The sequence below is a fragment of the Oryctolagus cuniculus genome, chromosome 11 (assembly GCF_051225735.1).
Source record: "Oryctolagus cuniculus isolate XC-2025 breed Fujian yellow rabbit chromosome 11, ASM5122573v1, whole genome shotgun sequence".
NCBI classification, from domain to species: domain Eukaryota; kingdom Metazoa; phylum Chordata; class Mammalia; order Lagomorpha; family Leporidae; genus Oryctolagus; species Oryctolagus cuniculus.
In genome coordinates this window covers 101,072,217-101,096,129 of record NC_142877.1, presented here as the reverse complement: position 1 = coordinate 101,096,129, position 23,913 = coordinate 101,072,217, and the positions used below count along the sequence as shown (strand labels likewise).

General features: G+C 40.4%; 1 long non-coding RNA gene across 13 annotated transcripts in view; it reads left to right on the top strand.

Annotated features, from left to right (window-relative positions):
• LOC149123592 (uncharacterized) overlaps positions 1-23,913 on the top strand; it is a 501,504-nt gene that overhangs the window by 83,209 nt on the left and 394,382 nt on the right. Inside the window, exon 3 of one of the 13 annotated variants that reach the window (XR_016216957.1) lies at positions 5,226-5,441. The exons of 11 other annotated variants lie outside the window; for them this stretch is intronic. This is a non-coding gene — a long non-coding RNA (uncharacterized LOC149123592). Of the gene's footprint in view, positions 1-5,017; positions 5,037-5,225; positions 5,442-23,913 lie in introns of those variants that run through there. One more of the 13 variants, XR_016216968.1, reaches the window with a different exon arrangement.

The window sequence follows — 23,913 nt, the reverse complement described above, 5'->3', positions numbered from 1 at the left end:
ACTTACCGGGGTTTTATTGCGTTGGACCAGGAGGGCAGGCGAAGCAGCAGGACATAGTCATACCGGGGCTGTAGATCAGTAGCCATTCCTGGGCACGTGAATTGGGCAGTCATGAGGGCATTTAGAGGAAGAACACTACCAGAGAATAAGACCACAGCTCATTTCAGTGTGTCAGCCCCGGGGTCTAAGGTAGCTAGTATAATTCCACACATCTCCCTGACTAGGCACTCAGCATTCCTAATGCTTTCCTTCTTTTGGTCTGGGATAATTCGGAACTGGGTTAGGATGAACCATTCTTTCTGGCAGACAGTCAGCAGTCATCTCCTTTCCGCTTTTGAAAATGCCTGTAGAATAGTTTCACTGTTATGGAAATTAGTTAGCAGCTGCTGTACACAAATGTTTAGAAAATTAATATTACTCACATTATACAGTACGGAAGCAGAATTTTAATGAAGCTGAGAAACTATGGGTACATTGACCCCTTACCCTTATCAGAGAAATCTCAGAATCCATAACTTTCCTTGAGAAAACTTCTTATTCCCACTAGGCTTCTATAGGCCTATTAGTGACAAAAATAGCACATTCACAACCCAAAGGAACAAATATTTCAGAACATTTTGCACTAAAATATGACAGTGTCAGCTAAACCATTAACTATACTTATTTCTCATTATTAATTCTTAACAATTAGCAGTTCTTTGTTGCATGGTAATGGGGTAATGGGATCTGCCGTACTGTAAGAAATGCTTTAATGCCATAAGTGTCGGACTTTGTTCATGCCAGTTCTGTTAGAGATCATTGTTATTTGCACAGACTACAGATGATGTGCCAACAATGAATAAGAATATGGGTGTAAGGGAGGGAATTGCAGTGAGATATGAGGGGTGGCAAGGAAGGAGGAAAAGCCCCAAGAATCAACTCAAAGCCTGTGTTTGCCAAGTTGAGTCTAAAACTAAAGTCAGTGCAAGCGGTCTTATTCAGTTCTAGAAGACAAGGAGGATTTAGGCTTACATGGTTAGGATGTTATCTTAGGTGATGAGGCCCCGATAGAAAGGATATGTAAAGGCAGTTGCAGTGAAAAAGGCAGAGAGCAGTCAGGACAGAGATGAAAAGAACCAAGTTTCAGGTGGTCCTTGGATGGGACCATGAAAGGGGTAGCACTGAGAAATGCTCCCAACATAGGATAGCACTTCAAGCAAAGAGAAAGCTCAAGAAAGAGGAGGAAATGCAAGCTTCTCAGACAGGGTGCCTGCCTTTTACGTGATTTATAACCTCAGCGCAGGCCAAACGCACTGTTTTCTGTTATTTGGGCACACTGAGAGTGTTCTTAAGAGCATGGTTAACAGTTCAGGGAAATGCAGGTATGTTGAGAGAAAATCAAGAACACTGGACCAAGAACCAGAGCTTTCATGGAGGAAGGGGTTTATTTACTTTCTGTGGAGAAGTTTATGTTATACAAATGGTTTCATCTGTAATGTTTTATGTCCATTATTTGAACACACTGCCATACACCTGGGAACAAAGTGTGTGTGATGTTTGATTTGGGGCCTGGGTCTTTTTCCTCACCACAACCACCTCCCATATGAACAGAGCATTCCATGGCCACAGGCACTGGATGTTGAGCCCAACTCTGGTGCTGGTAAGGTCCAGTGATACTCGTTACACACAGTATAATGATGGCAAACCTGCAACGATGTGCTGGAGCTGGCTGGCACCAGCTCTAAAGAACTAATAACCCTGATGTTAGATTGGTAGCTTGAACCTGACAATAGCAGGAATACTGATACCAGAAAAAAATCAGCAAATAGTGCAAACCTGAGCTGCCCCCACTGCTGCACTCCTGTCCAAAGAGCTGATTGGTTAACATTTTTCAGCACAGCTCTGGATCTTTGCTTTTCAGATGCAGAAGAAATAGTGAAGGGAAACAACCCTTCGGAGAAGAGCATAGTCACTTACACATTCCTTGTGTGTTCTTCAACCTGGGTCCATTGGCCAAGAGTGTAATTGTGTTAGTAATGGAAAAAAATATGAGCATTTTACTATTGAACAAACCTAGTTTGTTCATTCAGTTGCATGTTTCTGTTATTGCCTTAGCTGAGTTATTCGATCTCTCGGAGTCTTAATTTGCTCATTTGTAAATTGGGGATATAACATCTGTCTCACAACATTGTTAGTTTAGAAACAATACCTTTATAATGCCTGTGTTTGTTAAATGTCTGCACTTTACTTTCAAATTAACTTTAAAAAGATGGCTTGATAGATGGGTAGTGCGAAACACACAGGCTAGACATATGAAAAAGCAAGTATAGCAAAACAGTAGAACCTGGTGGTGAGCATAGGGGTATTCACTGTAAATCACTCCACTTTTCTACAATTTTCATAATAAAATGTTGAAACAAAAGAAATCTATGAAGTATTAGTCCTGAAAAAAATCACAACAGGAAATAATAACAAAAGAGATGACTTATCTCCTATCATCTTCCCTCTCCTTCACTTTGTTCCAGCCTCAGTGACTGCAGTGGTGCTGGGACATCCCATGCCTGGTCTCTTCTGCACCGTTTCCTCCTGTCTAAACTGACACCTTCCTCCCTTGCTTGCTCCTACCCCATCTTTGTTTACATTTTACTCTCTTCTTTAGGCCTTAATTGACTACCACTGGTATTCCCTATGTTGGCTTTTTTTTTTTAAAGATCCATTCATTTGGGAGAAAGAGTCATAGACACAGAGAGGGAGAGACAGAGAAAGGTCTTTCATCTGCTGGCCCACTCTGCAAATGGCTACAACAGCCAGAGCTTTGGCCAATCCAAAGCCAGGAGCCAGAAGCCTCCCACGGGTCTCCCATGAGGGTGCAGGGACTCAAGCTCCTGGACCATCCTCCACTGCCCTCCCAGGCTACAAGCAGAGAGCTGGATCAGAAGAAGAGCAGCTGGGAAAGGCACTCACATGGGATGCCAGCACCACAGGTAGAGGCCTAGTTGATGCATCACAATGCTGTCATCCTCCCCACCCCTCATATTGTTCTTTGGTTTTATTTTCCTCCCTGTGTCAAAATCTGCCTTATCATATATTTTATGCAGTTTATCATGCTCCTCACAAAAATATAAAGTCCATGTGGGCAGAGATGTTTATTTTGTCCCTGATAAATTCTCAATGACAAGAACAATGTCTAGAACATAGTAGGTGATCAATAAATATTCACTGAAATATTCACAGAATGAGTGAATAATAAAAATAGCAATCTTGGCTGGCCTACAGCTAAGTCCTCAGTGAAGGCAGTTGTCTTAGTTTGGTTTCTCCCAGAAGCAGATACTGATAGAAAAATTCAAATATATAGCTAACAAAAGATAGTTTTTTCTTTACCCCTCATAAATTTCTATTTGGAACACATTCCTATAACAAAAGACAAATGAAGAGAAAAATAGAGAGAGGTTTAATACCAGACTATAGAAAAACATCTTCAACAAATAGCAGGAAATTTTTTGGAGAAAGACAGGACAATAAGAAAAAGAGTCTGTGTTTCTGGGAGTGGCAATTTAGGGAAGGCAAATATCTGACAAAGTCTAGGTGGTAAACTTGTTAATGCAGATTCCTCTGGTACCTTCCAAAACTGTCTTCATAGAAGGAAGGCAGAGAGCTTTCATGCACCTGCTTCTTCTTAATTGTCTTCAGCTTATTGTAGACAAGGTATATATTAGGGTGGCATATGTCTGGTCTCCCGGAAATGTAAGTAGGTTACTTGGGAGGTTATCCCAAGAAACACAGGTTATGTAGTGGAGACTGAAAGAGGAAATAGAAGACAGCTAACAAGGAACATAGTATTGACAGCCAAGTTACCACTATGGGAAATGGGAGCTTCACTGGGCCACTTTAGAGACCAGTGCAACACATGCTTTCCAGTGTCATTCTTTAAGTGAGGGAGCTGGAATATTTATATATCGATTCCCATGAGTCCTTAGTTGATGGCTCCTCCCAGCGACATACATTTCTGAAAACTTCTGGCCAATGAGCTTGGGCAGAAGAGACTCAGGAGGCCAAAGAAAATTCTCAGGCAAAGCGCAGAGATGCCAGCCACTGGAGATCCAGTTGATGTGTAAGGAATTGGTGTGGCTCAGAGGGATATGCATAGAGCACCAACAGAATCTGCCTTGTAACCCACACGTTTAGATGCAGTGAGGTCTCCATATCAGTATTGAGAGTTGTGGGTTTAACATTGACATCAGTACTCCTAGAAACGTTCTACAAAATCTGTGAAGGTATTTCCTCCTTAAAACATTCCAATTTAATTTTACTACCTAGATCCTAGATTCAACTTTGGTAGTTGAACAAAACAAACAAGCAAAACCTCAGTTTGTCTAGTTAATGGAGAAGTTATTTCTGTATCTATTTTGCTAAATTTAAGATAGTCTATTCTCTTTGCAATACCCTAGCTAACACTGATCTCACAATAAAATAGGTACCTCCAAAATAAAATAGTATTCATAAGTCTAAAAGCAAATCTGCCTACATTAAAAATTTTCCAAAATACCAGAGCTCCAAACTAGAATTAACTGTCTCATAAAAACCCTCATGTTTTACTGATTACTGTTTATGACTAATGCTCGTAAACTGGGCCAAAGGGAGAAATCTAGTCTTTCTTAGTGAAAATAAACCAAAATACCACTACCAGAGCAAAACAATTACATGGAGCTTAATAATAAAGTCACAAAGTCTGAAGAAAACTTACGGGCTTATGGCCCCATCCATCATTTTACCCAGGATAGCACTTAATTTTTATGGATATGAAGTTAAAGCTCAATTTAGTGACCTTTATCTACATAGAATTCCAGTAAAGGATGTAGCAAGAAGTTAAGTGGATATGTAGGTTTAACTGGTTGGGTTGTATTAGGAGGAACAATAGGGTAAAGTGACCCAGATATTACCTTTAGCAGGTGGATAGATTTTCCTGTAATTTCCTTCCTTCTCCCCTCATTTGTTCTTGCTGTCATAACCTTGTTGTTATTAACTTTCTGTTTTTCAGTTTTCTTGCCATGCAAGGGGTGGAGACCCTTTTCTCTGCCAAGGACCATATTTATAACATAGTTCACGGGCTATACAAAATTATCACCTTAAAAATTAGCCTGTTATGGGACTGGCGCTGTGGTACAGCGGGTTAAAGCCCTGGCTTTAAGTGCCAGCAACCCATATAGGCACTGATTCTAGTCCCAGCTGTTCCTCTTCCAATCCAGCTCTCTGCTGTGGCCTGGGAAGGCAGTAGAAGATGGCCTAAGTCCTTGGGCCCCTGCACCCATGTGGGAGACTTGGAAGAAGCTCCTGGCTCCAGCCTTCGGATTGGCGCAGCTCCGGCCGTTGCAGCCATCTGGGGAGTGAACCATCGGATGGAAGACCTCTCTCTCTCTCTGTCTCCACCTCTCTCTGTAACTCTGTCTTTCAAATAAATAAAATAAATCTTTTTAAAAAAGCTAGCCTGTTATAAATTTATTGAATTTTGAGTCCTATGTGTGATTGCCTTGTAGGGAGAAATCAGATGATTTCATGGGCCTTATACAGCCGATGTTCCCCACCCCTGAAAGAGAATGGGGATTATAGTATCTCACTTACCCTTCTTGGAAACATATCTTTTCTTTTCTGTTCTTCTTACCACCAATGTAAAGATTAAGTGAGATAATATACACAAAGTGCTTAATGTATTCTTTATGAGTTATAGCTAATTTTATTAGGTCAGTTTATTCAAATGAATAAAGCAATATTCAGCAAATATTTATTGAACATTTACCATGTTCCAGGTACTGTTTAATATTTTTGGGATATGCCACTGAACAAAAATTGACAGGTTTCTGCACTTGGTGTGTTTATTCTTTTGTGGGGAGTAGAGATATAGACAGTAAACTGCTGATACAGCATACAATTAAATCATGTAGCTGATTAAGGTAGGAAGCCCTATGGAAGAAGGGAAATGAAGAGCAGGGAAAATTGGATTGGCATGTCAGAGGGATACTACTCTGTAATTTTTCATGTGGTTGTCAAAGTGGGCCTTATTGAGAAGGTGGTATTTGAACAAGATTTGAAGGAGACGAGGGAATGAGTTGAGGGTATCTGGATAAAGGTGTCCCAGGCAAAGGGAGAAAAGACCTGAATGAGGCATAGATAGAAAATTGGGCTGACAAGTAGGTGAATATGAAGTCAGAGAGGTAATTGTTGGGATAAGGGAATGAGTTGGTCATGTAGGACTTTGAATGCCATTGTGAGGACTTTAGCTTTCTATTAAATAAAATTAGAAGTTGCTATAAAGTTTTGATATGAAGATACTTGATCTAATTACATTTGAAAAGATCATTTTAACCCCTATGGTGAGAATAGACTTTTTGGACAGAAGGTGGAAGCAGGAGCCACCTGTTAGTAGGTGATTGCTGTCATTTAGGTGAGAGATATGGCAAGAACAACAGTGGTAGCATGGGAAGCAGGGAGAAGTGGTTGGATTCTGGTCATATTTTGAAAGGATTCCAAGGGCAGTAGATGTAGGATGTCAAAGGAGGGGCAACCCAGACAACTATAAGCCAAATTTTGGCTTGAGGAATGGGAAGTATGGAATGGCTACTATCTGAGAAGAGTCAAACTAGAATGGAAAAGAATGTAGGGGAACTCTATGGACAGTTGCTGAATTTATTCAAATTGAGATGTCTTTCAATCACCCAAGGAAAGTTGAGGATTGGAGTTAGGAGTTTAGAGGAGAGGCCTGATGGGGTTAAATATTTGGAAGGTGAGACCTTGCCACTGGTATTTCAAGACTTTGAAACCAGATGGGATTACCGAAGTAGTGAGTCGAATGAAAAAAAAAAAAAAAGACTGAGGACTGAGGACCAAGATGCAGGCAATTCCTGTGTTGAATCCTCAGGGAGAAGAGGAGGAACTATCAAAGGAAAGAGAAAGAGCAATCAGTGAGATGGGAGAAGAGTTATGGATGCGGGAGTCCTGGATATCAGTAAAGAAAGCATATGCACAAAAGGATGTTTGCTGGGTAAAATCTTGACAGGTCAGATCAGATGTAGACTGAGAGCTGACCCACAGACCAATGAGGCACTGAGAGGAGCAGACGTGGAGCAGTATGAGCTGGAATCGGGATCAAAGTGGGCTTAAGAGCAGTGAGAGACTGAGTCTAGACAGAAATTTCAAGGAGTTTGCTTCTTAGTAAAAGGAAGAAAAGAAGAAAAGGTGATAGGTGGTGGGGCAGGTGGAGTTAGAAGAATGGTCATCTCCATCTATCTATCAATCTATCATTAATCATCTGTCTATCTAATTGGAGAGCAAGCAGAATTTCATATGATGGGAATAATCTAGTAGAAAGAGAAACTTTGACATTGTGGCAGAATTGCTGGAGCAGGCCTGGTTCTAGAAAGCTCTGCACCTGTGAATTAATTTTACCCTCCCAATTCCTTTATGAGGTCATTGGTATAAATATCTCCTTTTTACGACTGAAAATCTAAGGTGGTTCAGGAGCTACTTTCTTTGGTTTATGGTGCAGCATGAAGAACTTACCTATTAGAACGTAAGACAGTTCATTTCTTCTTAGTGGTTGCATAGTACATTTCTACACACAGATGTAGCAATGTATTTAGCAGACCCCTTTTAATGGAAATTAAGATATTTCATAATTTTGGTATGTTTGATGTTATAAGTAATGCTGTAATCAACTGTCTTTTATGGCCATTTGTGAATATTTCTATAGTATTGTTGAAGAGAAAGGGGTATGCACTTAAAACTTTGATGGTTTTGGCAAGTTATTTTTAAAGATTTATTTATTTGAAAGGCAGCGACACAGAGAAAGAAGGAGAGGGAGAGAGAGAGAAAGAGAAAGAGAGAAACACACACACACACACACACCATCCACTAGTTGACTCCCCAAACAGCCACAATGGCTGGGGTTGTGCCAGCCTGAAACTAGGATCCAGGTCTTCCACATGGGTGTGGGGCCCAACTACTTGGGCCATCTTCTGCTACTTTCACAGGCTCCTTAGCAAGGAGCTGGATCAGAAGTGAAGCAGCCAAGACTTGAACTAGTGCCCACAGAGGGTGTTACCACTGCAGGCAGAGGCTAAATCTTCTATGCCACAGCACTGGCTCCGGATTTGGCCAGTTGACACCTAAACATTGGTACAAATATACCTGCCCACCCAGTGGGTATGGCAGTGAATACATGTCTCTGTGAACACCAAGGATATTATAGTTCTATGAGTTTTCGACTATCTAATCACTCTCATGATAAGTTATGACAGGATTGCTTTAAAAATTGCCACAGGCAGAATTGCCTGATGCATCTGGGTCTTTCATACCCCTCCAGATTTGTTACCAGATACTAAACATTAGCAAACTTTGGAGACAGTTCTAAAATGAACTATTTAGGTATAATTTCTTTTAGAGAGAAGGCTGATGACATTCTAGTGACAAAGATGTGGAGTGTTAACGGCGTTACTTAAAGGTCACCAGATGTGGGATTAAATTGTCACTAATCTATTTTTTATGCCAATGTGAAATTGATAATTCAAGGGAAGCAAGTATCTTTATCAGTTAATGTCACTGTGTTCAATAATTATTGTATTTATTATTTCCCTATCCAAAATTAAAATCCTGATTGGCAAGGAAGCAGTTTATGAGTCTGGGGAGATCCTCTGACATTTAATATAATCTCCCAATAAGTCAGATGGGTAGTTGTTTTGATGAAAGCTGTGGACAAAGTGCTATTAAACCAAATGCAAGAAAGACATTATTTTCTAAATAACTATGGTGATTACAGCTTTGTTTCACATCATTAAAAATGTGTTACTCTATCTAGCATCACTTCTCACTAACATGGTTCAGCACAATGTGCCTTGGTTTGGAGAAGCAAGGAGGAAGAAGAGATACATTCTGAGGAAGATGTACATAGAGCCAGACATCTGGGGAATACATCATAGAAGGCTGAGCCATGTTTGCCTGCTGGTCCTTCAGGAGTGCCATTGTGGCCCCAGCCATCACAGGCTTTCAGAACTTTCTAATGAAATTGCTGTGTGGACTGAAGATTTATGTAAATGTTGTTTTAGCATTGCCCCTGTCCTTGGACCAGCCAGATCTTATTGACCAAGTGAGAAGTTTAAAAACTCAATGTGGTCTCATTTAGGCAACATTAGACTTCTGCCAAGCCTCCAGCCCCCCCGCAGTGGCAGCATTATTGCTCATACAATTAGAGATGGCTGCCTGGGAGAGGCTCCCCGCAGCAGCCACTCTCCCCAGTCCATCCATTTCCCCTTGCCCAGCACGCCAGCGCCTGGCTCATTTCAGCTTTCATTAGCCTCTGCAGCTTCTGGGTGTGAAGGTGCAGCTCACCTAATCCCAGCCATTCTGGAGTGCAAAATAAAACACCCCTGTGTCTTTGAGCCCCTGCTTTTGCCATTCAGGTGTTTAACTGGAGCCTGGAAAACTTTGTTTCTATATGCAGGTCAGTCCCACCAGGAGCAAATCATCAACAATCTGATGTTCTCTGTGCTAAAGTTTTTGTCTGTGAAAGGGGACAGCATCGACTCCTTCCATGCCCACTTGCTTAAGAGATAATTAATGAATACATACCCAGCAGCCTACTTTGGGGATCAATTTTGTCTGATTGTGTGGGTGCTTGCCTGACTGATCTGATTGTGGAGACAGTGGAAATAATGGTCCAGACCAAGGTGCTGGATTAGTATGGACGTCACTGCTGTGCGATTGATTTAAATCATTGTTTCAGCAACTGTTGTGGATGAATATCTCATCTATCCTATATAGGTTCAAGTGAAAATAAATTGGTTTAAGTAATTAAAAAGTCCAATTTCAGGCCCAGATGGTTCCAGAAGTGCACATAAAGTGTTTAGATATATTTTTCCTCAAGCTTCAACTCTGCTGTCTACAGACAGAATTTCCTGTCTGTTGTAATGACAAAAAAAAAAAAAAAAAAAAAAAAAAAAAAAAAAAAAAAAAAAAAACAAACACCAAACCTGAGGCTGGACACCTTGTAAAGGATAAATGTTCATTTATTTCCATTTTGGAGGTTGAAAGTCCATGATCAGGTGGCCCTATCTGGTTGACCTCTGGCTGTGGCATAGCACAGTGGGTAGCATCCCAGAGTGGGAGAATCGTGAGTAGTGCATGTGGAAGAGAGCACATAACAAGAGAAGAAGCAAGAAAGTGAGCTGAGAAAACTCCTGCTATCACAACCAGTTCTTAAGTGAACTAATCCAGTCCCATGAGACCTGATCTGCTACTGTGAGAGAGCATTAGTCCCTTCTGAGGGTGGTGCCACCATGCCTTTCTACTAGTCTTCACCGCTTAAGGAATCACAACTTCTCAATACAACTATATTGGTCCAAACTTCTAGCACATGAACCTTTCGCTCGTGGTGGTGGAGGAGCAAGAAATCATATCCAAACATAGCACAGGAGCTTCCTGCATGATGACAAAGTGGCCACTCAGCAACTCCAGCACAGTAGAGAAAGAATCTCTTCTCCACCACAAAGCACCATTAGCTACATGCCTACATGTAGGCAGTCGCATGGGTAGGATTATGTGGCACCATTTGATTGACAGACCTAGAATCATATCCCTCCCTCCCTGAAACTACAGAAGAGTCAGTCCCTCATCTTATGCACTGGTTATTTACAATAGAATATTGAATATTTCCAGAAATGGGAAGATAGGTTCTGTGTAGAAAACAATAGCAGATATCCACCCCAGTGTGTGCATAAGCCAGATCTTGGGCTTCTCAGAGTATTTGTAACTAGAGTAGCACGGCACTGTATGTCTTGACATTTAAAGAAGATAATATAAAAGTATATACATGTCACCTAACATGTTTTATAGGTGAGAAAAACAGAGTTGGTAGTGGATAAAATGAAATAAGGGGGTGGGTGTTGTGGTGTCATGTAGATTAAGGTTCTATTTGGGATGCCACATCTCATATAACAGTGTCTATGATCAAGCCCTGCTTCCTCCTTCTGTTCCATTTTCCTGCTAATGTGCTTGGAGGCAGAAGATGATGGCTCAAGTACTTGAGTCTCTGCCACCCATGTGAGGGCTGGAATTCCAGTTTCCTGATTTCAGCATGGTTCAGCCTTGGTTGTTGTGGGCATTTGGGGAATGAACAGTAGATGAAAGATTTCTTTCTTTTTATTGTTCTCTTTCTGTCACTCTGTCTTTCAAATAAGTAAAAATGAATAAATAAACCTTAAAAATGAAATAATAATTGGCATGTACTAAATGTACAGTAAATGGTTGACATTTTTGTGGTTTGTCATTGTATATATGCTGTTTAATATATTCATATTTTATCACACATATTTTGCATATGATAAAATTCTGATGTTTTAAAATGCATGACCTTTCTCCATAAACAAGCTTTATGGTTGCAGTTTGGTGTCTTTGGATGGATAAATCCACCAACATGGAAAATTGGAAGGATGGATTGTAGGTCTTCTAGCCCCAAGGGAAGGAATCTATTGGAGTTGAAGGAGGAGGCTGGGATTAAATGAGGGGTTACAATCAAAGGGAAATACATTTTCTTTCTTACAGAAAGGTGTCCATTGTGCAAGAAACAGTCCCTGGGGACAGAGAATAAACTCCCACAGTAACACAGTCCTGCCTGACTCTTCCTGGAAATCGTTTGAGGGAGCAGGAGGAAGCAGAGTTTGGACATTAATAAACGAGAAGCTGAGCTCTGAGACTATTTCTTTCAGTTCCCTAGTTAGCCTTTTACTTAAGGGCAGCAGATGTTTCTGGTTGGATTTGAATTCTGCAATTAATTCTGAAGACCAGAATAACTCCATGCAACTAAAAGGAAAACGCTTTGCAGGTGTGATAAAACTTGGACTGCTGTTTAGATTTTTTTAAAAATGACTGTGTGTGTGTGTGTGTGTGTGTGCATTGATGGTTGGTAGAACAGATTCCTAAAATCTTTCTTGTCTCAAAATCTTCTCCTAAGGAGGATGCAGGTTGGGAAAGACAGCAGTTGTGTCTAGGGTCCCAGGACTGGGGTTTTGGATAATAGTGGTGGTATCCTCTCCTCCCATTCTTCACTTTTTTTTTTTTTTTTTAAATTTATTTGACAGGTAGAGTTAGACAGTGAGAGAGACAGAAGAAAGGTCTTCCTTCCATTGGTTCGCTCCCCAAATGGCCGCCATGACCGGCACTGTGCTGATCTGGAGCCAGGAGCCCAGTGCTTCTTCCTGGTCTCCCATGCAGGTGCAGGGGCCCAAGCACTTGGGCCATCCTGCATTGCCTTCCCGGGCCAGAGCAGAGAGCTGGACTGGAAGAGGAGCAACCGGGACTAGAACCTGGCTCCCATAGGGGATGCTGGCACCGCAGGCGGAGGATTAACCAAGTGAGCCACGGTGCCGGCCCCCTTCACTTCTTGATTAAGCAGCTGTTCTCCAGGTGAAGCAAGAACAAGTCTGGGGCACAAGGTTTAAAAAGCTGCTCACTCTCAGGGTCACGGAAGTTAGAGTAGGTGCCTGAGCGTGACCATCTCCTAGGTTTTATGCTTGGGGGAGGAGTTTCCCTTGTCCTTACCCTCGTTTTGGGCCTGCTTTCAAGGATCAAGTTCTATGCAAAATGCTAGTCTGTCCATCTAATTGTCTCTGTATACCTGTCAGACAATTAAGCTAAATAAAAATAAGAGAGTTTCTTGGGCTTTTGAGAAGGGAGACAGAGCACCTGCACTCTGGGCACCCTCCACTATCCCTTCACCACAGCCCACCTCTCATCCATTCTGTCTCCTGCACTGCTGCACACTAGAACGGTCCTAGGGGAAAAATAGAAAGACAGTGGGAATTACTGTCACTTCCACACTGCCCTCAGGGACTGGAAAAGTGGTTATGCCCTGCTGGGTCAGCCAGACAGGCCCTGGATTTCTGTTCTTCTATGTTAATTAGACAGCAGAATCTTAAGAGTCAATTTTGACTAAGAACTCTGTGTCCAATTTTCTCCTGGCCCTTATTGTGAACGGCCTGATCAATATTAAATCTAATTTACAATGATGGCCCCTGTGAAGCTGGCAAATGTTATGTCAACATACCGTAATGACTTGGGCTTCCTGAGCACACTTGTTAGCTGTGGCCGCATCTGCCACTACCACTTTCTTAACTGCTGCTGCCTCTCAGGCCACATCTGTGCTAATGTCCCTGGGGTTCTCCTGCCTTCTTCCCATCCGCAGAGCCCCAGCCCTGTCAATCCTTGTTGCCTCACTGTTGTCTGATGAACTCCAGAAAAGAACACAATTAATTTTTCTCCCACAACTGATGAACCAAAGAAAATATAATTGCTACTCAGTTTTAATAATGGCAAATTTTATGAAATTTCCATAAAGACAATTCGAAAAGGAGAATGGGGAGTATTTCTCCACGGGGGGCCCAACTGGTTTGCATTGTTTCATAATGTTTATGTTATTACAATTCCATGTCGTCTGCATTTGCATCCAGTTGTCTCCTGGGCAAGTTCTTGCAACTCATTTGTGAAGCAATGAATAAAAGAGTTGTAAAGGAGCAAGCTTCCCTTCCTGAAGACTTCCAGGCTCTCCTCATCTCAGGGACAACTGAGGACCAGCTGTGCTGACGGAGAGACCCTAAGGTTCCGGAGATGTTTCGAAAAGTCAGGAGGGAGATATTCATATCACCATTTCACTTAAAGCAGTTCTTGGGCTCATATTGTTTGTGAGAAAAAGTCAAAACCCTTTAGCTCTTACTTGTTAGCTCCTTCAGACATCAGATTTCCACTGTGTGCTCCAACCAAGGGGCCTCATTTAGTCTTTGATGTTTGACACATATCCTCTGCCACAGGGACTTGGCATATGCTATTATCTAAGTCTGGGAGGTTGTCCTTCTCTTCCTTCCTTGGGAAGGCCTCCTCACCCTTCAAATTTCAATGAAGCACTTGTCTTCTCCTCAAGGCTCCTACCTAAATCTTCACACTGTTGGTTCTCATTGCAGCTCTCCTTTGTCTCACTTGCAACTTGGTATTTTTTGGTGCCTAGTTATGTGGTGAATATAATCCCTGGGAGGCCAAGGAGCTGTCTCATCTCACGGGGTTAGACTTTTTCTGCAGAGCCCATTCAGGTGGGCTTGATGCCATGGCAAGGCGACACTTCAGCTCTGCTGAATGAAAACATCACTTGTTCTGTTCATTAAGTACTGGTTTGGCTGCTGTAACAAAGGAGAATGCAATTATTAGTGAAATTAAAGCATTGGTTGACTTCTGTCTGAGCTAAAGCCTGCTCTACAAGGTCAGAGATTTGTGGACCTTCGATCCTTTTCCATCAATACATATTCATTAAGTACCTATTGTATTCTGGACATCATTTCAGGCTCGAGAACACAGTAGTGAGAGAAACAGAAGAAATCCCTGTGCTCAGCAAACTGATACTCTAATGGGAGAGACAAACAACTGGACGTGATAGAAAACACTTAACAGAATGTGACATAGTGATAAATGCTATGGAGAAAAATAAAGCAAGAAGAGTTGAGAGAAGGGATCTGTTGAAATTGTAGATCAAGGAATCAGAGTATATCTCACTGGGATGGTGGTATTTGAGTAAATGTCCTGGGGAAGTGAGAGAGTGAACCAAATGACCATAAGGGAGAAATGTGTTTAGCACATATAAAGGTCTTCTGGTCAAAGTGTGTCTGGCTTATTTGAGTACAGCAAATGGTCAGTGTGGCTTTAGTGGAATGTTCAATGGGAGAATGGTGGGAGCTGAGTTGAGAAAATTATGCAAAGTTGGATCGTGTAAAGCCTTGGAAGGCATTGTGGGAAGTTTGACTAGATCTCTTCTCTCCTTATTCACAAACTGTATCTTGTAGTATAAAATGGTTGCCTTAGCTCCTAGTGTTCTAGCTAATGGCCAAAGGAGAGGAAGAGGCAGGCATGAGCTTTTTCTTCAAGGCACAAGCTGGAAGTTGAATGCATCATTTCCTTTCACTCATCACACAGAATTAGGCATCTTTTTCACATCTAGATGCAAAGAAGACTGGGGACTGAGTCTCATTGTTGGTGGAGAATGTTGCAGATGAAGTTCAAAGACTCTAGTGTTTATGAAAGGAGGGGAGAGATCTCTAAGAGAGTAACGTCTATGCCACAAACAAGCTTGTTTTCCCTTCTAAATTTAAAAAATCAATCAGAGAGAGAGAGCATCTTCTATCCACTGGCACTCAAACCTAGGCATTCAGATATAGGATGTGTGTGTCCCAAGCAACAACGTAACCCTTTCTCCAAGTGCCTGCCCCTGGATACCCCATTTTCGCAGGTTCCAAAGGGGAGGAGAGAAAGGGACATGAGAACAAGAAGGTGAAATGAGAAAGTCTGGCTTTCCCTAGATGGTGTGACCATTACCACCATTTCCATTTGATTTGGAACCTTGGAAAAACATCCTATCCAAATGTTAAGTATGTCAGTGGAAGTACCACTCTTTGACACTATCCTGTTGCTACGGTTACTTCAGAGATATAAAAGTTCTAAGTAGATTATTGGTATGTGCCCCCGAGGACCTAAACTACAGAAAACTTAGCCATTAGGATAATACTGTATTCCATTTTCATTTTACACGGTTCAATTTTCTTACTAATCAATAGCATAAATTTCAATTATCATAAAATTAGCATTTGAGTGGGCAGGAAACATATCTCTTTGTGAGAAAATGTGGTTGCTATACTTGTTAGCATAAAGGTGGAGGGATTCAAACTCTTTTGTGAAGCTCAGTGATGTAAATGCTGGATTCCTTATGAAACCACATTAAAATAGGGAAACTAAACTTGGGCTCATGTTGTGGTTGAAACACTGGGCATGTGTGGGGGCGCCCGGCTGTTTTGTTACTGTAAGAGGAGCCAGAGCCTTGCTTGGTGATATTGAGTGTTCTAGTCTGTTTTTAGTGTTCTGATGAACATTCTTATCAAAAAGATCTCTGGGTATCTGCAATAAAATTTACCTCGAAACCAGGACGTTGAGGTAGGATGTGGGATTAGAGAGAGGGTTCTTTGAGGTCCTTGCATTGTAATGGCCACAAAAGAATAGGTAAGACTTTCAATAACAAACCAATGGCCTTCTGGAACCTTGAATTTTTTAATTAAGAGAGAGAAATAAAGGAGCAAATGGTACAAAGGGAAGTAGAGAGAATGGAAAAAAATAGAATATATGCAAAAGTTGAGCACAATATGTGAAGAGCAGTTATTAGGTTTTTCTACCTTTAAGTCAGGAGCAAAATCTGTGGAACCACAAAATCACTTTTTTGGTTTCTTTTTTTGAAAGTGCTATCAGATATCTCTTTTCGCTGATTAATATCACAAGCATCTTATATTTCACAAAGTCCCTAAAAGTCTAACTTAATTCAAGGAAAGACTTGAGAGACATACAAGGTATACTCAATAGGGATTCAAAGAACTTGTGCACTCATTCAAAACACAATGAGCTTAGGCAGAACACTGTGCTACAATATCAATTATCCTTACTGAATAGCATTTCTGCCCCCTTTTTGTGTGTCTTTTTGGAATAAGAATGTATGTTGCCCTTATTAATCCTACAAAATTACTTTTTTTTCTGCTCCTTAGGAAATCTAGCAAATGCAGACAGTTTCAGCAAGTTAACAAAAAAAAAGGAAAAAAAAAAGAGAAAGAAATCTAATTTCCACTTGAGCAGCTCTGAGGTTAGGTCAGCAGAAAAAAATGCAGTAGCTTGTATTGATGAATATTTTATAAGCTCTACCATCTAATAAAAGATGTTTAAAAACGGGCAGAATTCTGGTTAGGAAAACGTCCTGTTATTTAATTATGATGGTGATAAAAGTTGAGTTTCAGGTTTAATGAAAGATTTGAGTCCAAAGACAAGCTCGATTTCTGATCTTTAGACGCTTTTTCCTTCTGTGCATCAGAGATCTTCCATCATGGCTCCAACTGCTGACTTACACAATCAATGAGGCAACAGGGTGATTACAGAGCTTGACCCATGTGGAGATTATTTAGTGGCCTCAATGGACATGAGAAATCTTTAAAAAGCTTCTAATTAGCACACCCAGTCAATGAAATTGCAAACCTCATTATTTGAGTCAGGGCCAGAAAAGTACAGGCCAATAGAACCCCCAAATGACATGCTGGCAGTGTGTGGTGCTTATTACCCACAGAGTTCAGAATTACACTCACCATGATCTACAGTAATAATGATGACGACGATGATGACAACCCCACAAATAGCAGCCATCATTTATGAAGCACTTACTATGTGTGAGGCAATGCTAAGAACTTTATATGCATAATTCCTTCTAGTTCTCATAGTAAATACATGAGATAGGTACTGTTGTCATTCTTATTTTATAGCTAAGGAGAAGCAGCTCAGGGTTTCATAGCTAGAAAGTGATTGCATTGAGTCCCAGATAGTCGGACTCCAAAGCCAATAGCCTTTTCTGGAATGGAAGCCTCAAACCCCATTCCTTGTCTCTTTTTAACAAATCTATAATTTCTTTGATGGGTTCACTGGAAAGATGACAGTGCTCATAGAAGAAATTAAAAACCTTATTTTGCCCAGGTCATACTCCTTAGGCCTCTAAAACTAGTCACACCTGGATCTTTCCAGCCACCTTTATGGGAGGTACAGGAGGAAAAATATCAGGTTAGGAGTTAGACATCCTGAGTTCTAGCTCCAACTCCTTCCCTAACAAGCTGTGTGGCCTCTCAAATCACTTTACCTCTCTCAGTCTTAGTAGCTTATTCTTGAAAGCGATGATTGTAATATTTGCTCTCTCTCCTTGTAGGGTTGTGCTGAAGAACAAATGTGATAATGTACCTAAAAGCTCTTGGAAGAGCTTCAAGTGTTATGTAAATGAAAGGTGGTAATTAAAAACCTCCAGAGAAGGGCAGCATATCTCAGTCATCAATTATCGTGTTTTCTTGCTTGTCAGGAAACCTATATTTTCCATGCTTCTTGGGGGTAGAGATGGCTCTGTGTGCAATTTTTGTCTGGGAAATGTGTGAAGAAAAGGATCATCCTGACAGCTAAAAACCAATTTATGATAAGAAATAACCACATATAAATTGATGAAACCAAAGGCAGATGCATTCTCATGTGAAATTGTGAAAATTCATACCTCCATTTATTGGTTTTTATATTTAGTTATAAGAAGATGGAATATTTAACTGGCATAACACACACAAAGCCCAACTCTTTCAATAAGAAAGTGGTATAGAAATTGACTTATTACCTAGAAAAACAGAAAAAGACTTCTGGGGGGAAAATGAAAAATATGAACGCTAAAGAGCTTGGTACGTTCCCAAAGTTTGGAAGGTTGGGGGTGGGGACACAAATGGGAAGTTTGAACTCATTCTTTGTTCACATTGTATTTTTGATGAAATTCAGTTATGCTTGTGAAAGCAAGCCAAAACTGAATTAGGAAGGAGCATTACTTCCAAGCTGGAGGAAGGGCAGATTGGAATGTCTCAGGCTTTAACTTTAGGAAGACCTAGGTTAGAATTCGACCTCTGTGCTTACAAAGTGTTAATTAAACTCTCTGAGCTTCGATTTCTACATAGCTACCGTGTGCAAACCACCCAGTGTCCTAGGCATGAAGTTACTAAACAGACCTCCAGTATTATCTGAATAATAAAGACAGTCAATGTAACATTCATGTCTAACTGCCATGGATGTTCTAGGCTTTTCTCCACTTTTCAATACAAACAGGAATATATAGTCACATATCAAATAATGATATTTCGGTTAACAATGGGTCACATATACAGCAATAGTTCCATAAAATTACAACGGGTCTGAAAATATCCTATTGCCTAGTGGCATTGTAGCTGTTGTGAAAATTTAAGGCAATGAGTTATATGTTTGTGGTGATTCTGGTATAAAAAAGCCTACTGCACTCTCAGTGTGGTGAGGCAGTTATGTACAGGACATAATGTTTGATAATAATAACTGTTACTCATTTACGTACTTATTGTACTATACATTAGTTACAAAGAGCATTTACTGTAAACAATGTCTTACATTCAGTTGGCAGTAACCTCATATATATTGTATTTACCACATCTCTTGATGGCATTGTTTTCTCTTGTGCTTGGTTAAATTTTGTGTTTCTTTTTGCTCACCGTCCTAGGAGCAATAGTTTATACTATATATTTATACTATATATATACTATATATATATTTATATATTTATACTATATATATCTGAATATATATATTCAGATAGCCTATGTGTATAGTAGGCTATAGCCAGGTTTGTGTAGGTACACTTTATGATGCTGAAAGACAAACTGCCTAATGATCCATTTCTCAGAACTTTTGTCATTAAGTAACACATGACTACTAGTTTAAGCACTGTCTCCTCCTGTTTTTCTTGATTTTTCCTGCTGAAGATGCTCAAAGCTAAATGAACTGATAGGGTTGTTGAGCCAATGTGAGGTTGGATAAAGGTAAGATAGCACATGGCTAATCAGGATTTGACAGGGATCATATCCACAATTCACCAATTTAAATGTGTTAAGAAATTCCGAACTAGAGGTTAAAATATTAGGAAAGTTCGATTGGTCAGAGATAGCATGGTACTGAAATTAAAGCTTAGGTGTGTCATTAATTGACTAAAAGGAATCTGTGTATGTCAGGAAAGCATCAAGAAGTCTTCGAATCACAGCTCTTGAAAAACTTACCAAATCTTGACTTCAGAGGTAATGTTTAAATAAATAAACCTTAAAAATAAAGAGGTAGTGTTTGGGGTGAGTGTTTAGTCTAATGGGTAAAGCATCCATGTCTCACACTATAGTATTGGGTTTGATTCCTGGCTCTCATTCCTGAATATACTTCCTGTTAATGTAGACCCTGGGAGACTGTGGTGATGGATCAATAATTGGGTTCCTGCCACCCAAATGGGAGACCTTGATTGCATTACCAGCTCTTGAATTTGCCCCTGAACTAGCCCTGGCTGTTGTAGGCATCTGGGGAGTGAACCAGACAGAGTCCACTGCTTTCCCAGGCTATAGCAGAGAGCTGGATGGGAAGAGGAAAACTGGGAGAACTGGCATCCACAGGGGATGCCAGCACCACAGGCAGAGGCTTAGCCTACTGTGCCACAGCACTGGCCTCCTCAAGGTCCTTGTTGAAGCAGCCTTATATGACTTGCCTAGCCTCAGGTAGCCCTTTAGCTTCCTGAACCCGTTGATCCCGAAATAATAAATACATAAATGTTACTCCCTCAGTCTGCAGGCCCCCTCCATGTTTGTCTTGTTGCATCACTCATTCTTGAAGCCTCAACCCAAATATCAGTCCTTTGTGAGAGTTTAACTCCCCCCCCCCAAGTTAACCTAGACCTTCTTTGTCTGCTTCAGTCCCAATTCAATACTTTTACTACTTTACAATGATTTTTTTCCCCCAGATTTAGTTCATTTTGTTAATCGTTCTCTTTTCTAAAACCTAAGATCCTGGGAGGCAGGGTTGGGCTTCCACTCACATCCACAACTCCACTGCCCACTGCATTGCCTATAACATTGTCATTGTTCCCATTCTCTCTGTTGCATGCATGTTGCTATTGTCTCCCCCTTTTTCTTTTCCCCTGGTCCTCATCTTGAATATGGCTTATTAATCATCTGAGTCAAGGGCTGGGAGGAGTTGAAAGACCAACTTTGACACATTCTAAACTGTTTTTTGGAAGACAATGATGTCTTATGATGGAAGTGCTTGTCCAAAAATTCACCTCCATTCTGACTTTGTGTGACATTTCCCATCATGTAGAACATGATTAGCTGTCTTTTCAAGTGCTTCTTCAGGCCAAGTCTATTAATGAGATTTTGTTTAGCCCAGTGTGAGTTAGAGCCAAGCGTGTATGCTCATGGATGTGCATTAGAGGACAGGGCTTGACTGGGACGTGGCAGCCCAATCTTTAGGGCTGAGGTAATTTTCCAAAGCCGATTTTCTTAGTGTTCAGCAAAGTGGAATGTAATTTTAATTTGCAAGAAGAACTTTAGCTCCCATGAAACATAACTATCAGCTTTTTCTGAAAGCATTTCTTCACAATGATGCCGTGGAGGTCAGAATGGAACAGTTACAGATACAAACAAATTTAATAAAAGGGAGACCCAAAACAAATTAAACAGTCTGTCCTGGAATTTTATTTTGCAAAAGAGGGGAGCCAAAAACTTCAGTAAGTTTTTCTCATTTAATGATGTACAAATACTCATTTAGCAAAAATGTAAAGCAAAATATCACAGGACTATACATTTAAAGATATTACAAAGCCAATTTGAATACAGTTTTAGCTCACCAAGCATTCAAAGGCATCAAAGACATTTATCTGCTTGCAGAAGATACTTTATGCCGAGGATTCAAATTGGCAAAACTTTTTAATTGGTTCACTTCTACAGTGCAACACATAAAAAGTTTATGGAGGCAACAATTCATTAGACACTGTAGCATCAGACCAGAGCATCAACTATTTATAATTTAGCCTGCCATTCAGACATGCAGCCACATCAGGCTGAGATATGAAAATTCATCATGTGGGTAGCTTTTCATTAACCATTCATTTTCCCTTTGTAAAAATGATTCTTTTGTAAAGATGATCCATACAAGTAATTCTTTCACCTCAGTATTCCTGTGTAAAGTAATAAATCTGAGCAAGTATACTCATAAGTGCATATGAATAATATAGCTTTGAAGAATGTGTTCAGATATGTAGGAATGTTATATGTGTTTGATTAATGCCAGTGGTAACAATCATTAATCCTGATTTATTGGAAGTGGAGGAAACAATGACTTTTTTATGCCAGTGCCCAGTGTGATAGAAAGATGGCTGACAACAATGGAAACAAATGTATCCTATGATAACCTTGTAGGTGATAATGAGTCTCCATTCCTTGCCTTCTTCCCTCTCCTTTCTTCTGTGGTCCTTCTGAAATATCAGAAGCATGGCTTACCAAAGGATAGAAAACAGTAGATTGCTCTGTGATTCTTCTGTGAAGGCTTATTTGTAAGTATAGTGTTGGTTTCTTCTGGTGATCTCTGGAAATGAGGGCTTTCTTGACATTTTGTAAATGGTAATAGAACCCAGAAACAAGGATGTTGTTTTTGCTAAAGAATGAGACCATGAGTTTATTGCCATTTTCTACTATTTTTAAACAGAGTGGAAAAAACAAGTAGTTAACCAGAATATGTAAAGATAGGTACTGTAAAAGAATCAACAGACATTCCTAGAACCTATAAGAAGTAGTCCTTATATTGGAATACAGGTATGGCTTTTTAACTAATAGAGACAATGATGTAGGAGTTGGGACAAAGGTAAGTGGTATGGTTAGGATTGGTGATAACATTATGCCAAGAGTATTGGAGCTTTGCTGGAGGGGTGGATGGTGGAGAGGCTCTCAGCTTTAACTTTAGTAGAAATCAGAGTTAGCATATCCCTTAGATATAAATAAATGTCACTGTCCATGGCCTACACAGTTCATCACATGACTCTTTCTTTTGAATGTAACAAAAGATTCTGGTGACTTAAGATAGATGGACAGATAGAAAATCATTTTTCTGTAGTGCACCCTGCCTCCTTACTCTCTGGCTTGGGTTTCTCAGAAAACTGCCTGCCTGTGTCCAGCATACAATATCATAAAACTTGATACATCTAAGACATGTGCTGGGAAGTGATACAGGGAGTGGAAGAGAGTCCTACTGCTTCCTGTCAGCCTACCCATCGTGGCTGAGCATGGGGGAACACTTTCCCTGTCTAAGAAGAGGCACACTGGGGTGGAAGGTGTTCATTATGCATTATAATTAATTAATATTATAGAAACCACAATCAAAGTAATGAGTGTTTATTGAGTAACTGTGTACTAGAAGTTTACATACAATAACATAGCACTATTGAATCTTTATGAGGATACTTCAAAAATTAATGGGAAAATGGAAATGAAAGAAATTTATGATGGAGCAAAAAATTTGAAATCCATGTATAATTATTTCATAGTATACTTTTTCCATGAGCTTTTTGAAGATCTCTTCCTACAATTATCCTGACAGATAAGCATGACAAACCTCACTGTATGAAGGAGAACAGTGAGGCTCTGAGATCTGGTATAACTTGTCTAAGGAACACAACAAGGGATGGGGTGGAGAGAGCCAGAATTCAAGCCCTGGCATCACCTTGTCTCACAGTGCTATAGTCTTTGTTCTGATCTCTGCCCATATTCCCTGCACCCTCTTATGGATCACCAGAGTAGATGTTTCTTTCATTCTTTTTTTCTTTCTTTTTTTTTTGTGTGAGCAAAGTAAGATTTATTGAAAGTGAAAAACCTCCTGCCATAGCAGTCAGGATGGGTGTCTCCAAGGGAGATGTTACCTGGTGAAATTTTCCAGTGCTGGGACTTTTATACACAAAAATCACTGCCTAGATTTAATCAATCAGAAGAGAAGCAGAGTAACAGCTAATAAGCAATCAAAGGACTGGGCTAACAACCAATCAGGAGGCTGGAATGACAACTGATCAGAGACAATGATGAAACCCATCAGAGGGGTGGAGGTTAGTAAGTTTGTCAAGCCTATTCTTATAACAAAGCAAAAACCCAAAGTGTTGCTATAGGCAGCCTCTGGGAGGAAGTAAACACTTTGTTCACTCTTAAAGGGACTGTGCTCCTTTTTCTCATTCCAACAGGGACCTGAACTAATTGTCTGTTTAACTCTGTACAGTAGGAGCCTGATCCTTTCAAGTTCATCTGGGTTCCAGCTCTCCATCACAACCCAATCCAACACAAACCAGAGTAGATGTTTCTTTACCTACTGAGGTGACTTTGAGTCTCTGTTCAGTTGGAACACAAGTCAGGCCAGAAGTGCTAAGGAGTTCATACTGCCAGAAGCAGCCCCCAACCAGGTTTAAAAACTTGATATATCATTTCCTTGCTC